Genomic DNA, 3,546 nt, shown 5'->3' on the forward strand with positions numbered 1-3,546 from the left:
GCGGGGGAATTAGCTAGGGGGGCGAGGGAGAGGGAGGAAGGGGATCTGGCGAGAGGGAGGGAATTAGCTAGGGGGGAATCTTACTAATGGCGCACCCGCGGTCGGTGCGCCATTAGCAATCCTTTTTTACATAGCAATGGCGCACCAGGCAAAGGTGCGCCATTAGTAATCTTTTTTAGTAGTTTTGAAAAAAATTTAAAAAAAATTCACTAATGGCGCACTGTGGGAGTGGTGCGCCATTAGTGTGAATTCCATCTATAGCCCTTTTCCTAGTAGTGTGCCCTTAAGATCATCAAGAGTATATCCAATAGCAGCACAGCGCTTTTTGAGAGTTTTCAATAATCTTTCTTCTTCATGCTCTAAAAGATTAATTAGCACTAATAATAACAGGATATATCTTTTTTCATCAAGATAAGCATATTTAAGATTATCAGGCAATAGTTTAAGCTCAAACACGGGATCACCCTTAGGTGGAGGGGGATCCCCTAGGATTTCAACAGGCAAATTGTATTTCAGAATAGGTTCCTGTTTAAAGAATACTTCATCTATTTCCATTCTTTCGTTCATAAACATATCATTCTCATGGTCTAGCAAATATTGTTCTAAAGGATCACTAGGAGGTACGACAATAGAAGCAAGACCAATAATTTCATCCTTACTAGGCAATTCTTCTTCACAGTGTTGTTTACTAAATTTAGAGAAATTAAATTCATGAGTCATATCATCCAAGCCAATAGTAACAACATTATTTTCGCAGTCTATCTTAGCATTAACAGTGTTCAAGAAGGGTCTACCAAATATAATGGGACAAAAGCTATCTTGTGGGGAACTAAGAACAAGAAAATCAGCAGGATATTTAGTTTTCCCACACAAGACTTCAACATCTCTAACAATTCCCATTGCTGAAATAGTATCTCTATTAGAAAGTTTAATTGTGACATCAATATCTTCTAACTCAACAGGTGCAATGTCATGCATAATTTCTTTGTATAGTTCATAAGGTATAACACTAGCACTAGCACCCATATCACATAAGCCGTGATAACAATGTTCTTCTATTTTAACAGAAATAACAGGCACGCCTACCACAGGTCTATTTTTATCTTTAGCACAAGGTTTAGCAATTCTAGCAGTTTCACCGCAGAACTGAATAACATGCCCATCAATATTATCAGACAAGAGATCTTTAACAATAGCAATATTAGGTTCAACTTTAACTTGCTCAGGAGGTGTATATGTTTTAATATTGCTTACGAACCATAGTTGAAGCTTTAGCATGATTCTTTATCCTAACAGGGAAAGGTGGTTTCTCAACATAACAAGTAGGAACAATAGGATCATTATAAGTGGCAGTTTTTTCTTCAACTTTAATTGGTTCAGCTACTTTTACTTCTATGGGAGGATGATATTTAAACCACTTCTCCTTAGGGAGATCAACATAAGTAGCAAAAGATTCACAAAAAGAAGCTACTATCTCAGAATCAAGTCCATATTTAGTGCTAAACTTATAGAAAATATCGGTATCCATAAAAGATTTAACACAATCAAACATAGGTGTCATACCTGACTCCTTACCATTGTCGAGGTCCCAATCTTCAGAGTTGCGTTTAATTCTTTCCAATAAATCCCATTTGAATTCAATAGTCTTCGTCATAAAAGAGCCAGCACAAGAAGTATCAAGCATGGTGCGATTGTTACGAGAAAGCCGAGCATAATAATTTTTAATAATCATTTCTCTTGAGAGCTCATGATTGGGGCATGAATATAACATTAACTTAAGCCTCCCCCAAGCTTGAGCGATGCTTTCTCCTTCGCGAGGCCAAAAATTATATATATAATTGCGATCACGATGAACAAGATGCATAGGATAAAACTTCTGATGAAATTCCAATTTCAATCGTTTGTAATTCCAAGACCCCATATCATCACATAGCCTATACCATGTCGATGCATCTCCCCTCAAAGATAAGGGGAAGACCATATTCTTAACAACATCTCTGGATACACCTACAAGCTTAAATAATCCACAAACTTCATCCACATATATTAGATGTTCATCAGGATGTTTTGTTCCATCTCCTAAAAAAGGATTAGCTAGCAGTTTTTCTGTTATACCCGAAGGAACTTCAAAGCAAGTATTTTCATTTTCATTTTCATTTTCAGTAGGTTTAGTAGGTTGAGGAGCAACTCTTTGCTCCACTGGTCGGGGTGAAGATACCCCGAACAAGCCCCTCAGAGGATTACTTTCCATAGTAACAAGTGACAGTAAATTTCAGCATGCTATATAAATTTTTCCTTACCAAATTCCACCTACCAAAGGCGCTTCACTCCCCAGCAACGGTGCCAGAAAAGAGTCTTGATGACCCACAAGTATAGGGGATCTATCGTAGTCCTTTCGATAAGTAAGAGTGTCGAACCCAACAAGGAGTAGAAGGAAATGATAAGCGGTTTTCAGCAAGGTATTCTCTGCAAGTACTGAAATAAGTGTTAACAGATAGTTTTGTGATAAGATAAATTTTAACGAGCAACAAGTAACAAAAGTAAATAAAGTGCAGCAAGGTGGCCCAACCCTTTTTGTAGCTAAGCACAAGACTGGACAAACTCTTATATAAGGAAAAGCGCTCCCGAGGACACATGGGAATATCGTCAAGCTAGTTTTCATCATGTTCATATGATTCGCGTTCGGTACTTTGATAATTTGATATGTGGGTGGACCGGTGTTTGGGTGCTGTTCTTACTTGAACAAACATCCCACTTATGATTAACCTCTATTGCAAGCATCCGCAACTACAACAAAAGTTTTAAGGTAAACCTAACCATAGCATGAAACATATGAATCCAAATCAGCCCCTTATGAAGCTACGCATAAACTAGGGTTTAAGCTTCTGTCACTCTAGCAACCCATCATCTACTTATTACTTCCCAATGCCTCTCTCTAGGCCCAAATAATGGTGAAGTATTATGTAGTCGACGTTCACATAACACCACTAGAGGCTAGACAACATACATCTCATCAAAATATCGAACGAATACCAAATTCACATAACTACTAATAGCAAGACTTCTCCCTTGTCCTCGAGAACAAACGTAACTAGTCACAAAGCATAAACATGTTCATAATACAAGGGGTATTAATATGCATATAGGATCTAAACATATGATCTTCCAGCAAATAAACCAACTAGCATCAACTACAAGGAGTAATCAACACTACTAGCAACCTACTAGCACCAATCCCGGACTTGGAGACAAGAATTGGATACAAGAGATGAACTAGGGTTTGGAGAATAGATGGTGTTGGTGAAGATGTTGATGGAGATTGCCCTCTCCCAATGAGAGGAGCGTTGGTGATGACAATGGCGATGATTTCCCCCTCCGGGAGCGAAGTTTCCCCGGCAGAACAGCTCTGCCGGAGCTCTAGATTGGATCTGCCAAGGTTCCGCCTCGTGGCGGCGGAGTTTCGTCCCGAAAGGTTCCCTGTTATTTTTTTCTCAATGAAAGACTTCATATAGCAGAAGATAGTCATCGGAGAGCCACCAGGGGGCC

Source organism: Triticum aestivum, chromosome 1A (genome assembly GCF_018294505.1).
Source record: "Triticum aestivum cultivar Chinese Spring chromosome 1A, IWGSC CS RefSeq v2.1, whole genome shotgun sequence".
Lineage (NCBI taxonomy): Eukaryota > Viridiplantae > Streptophyta > Magnoliopsida > Poales > Poaceae > Triticum > Triticum aestivum.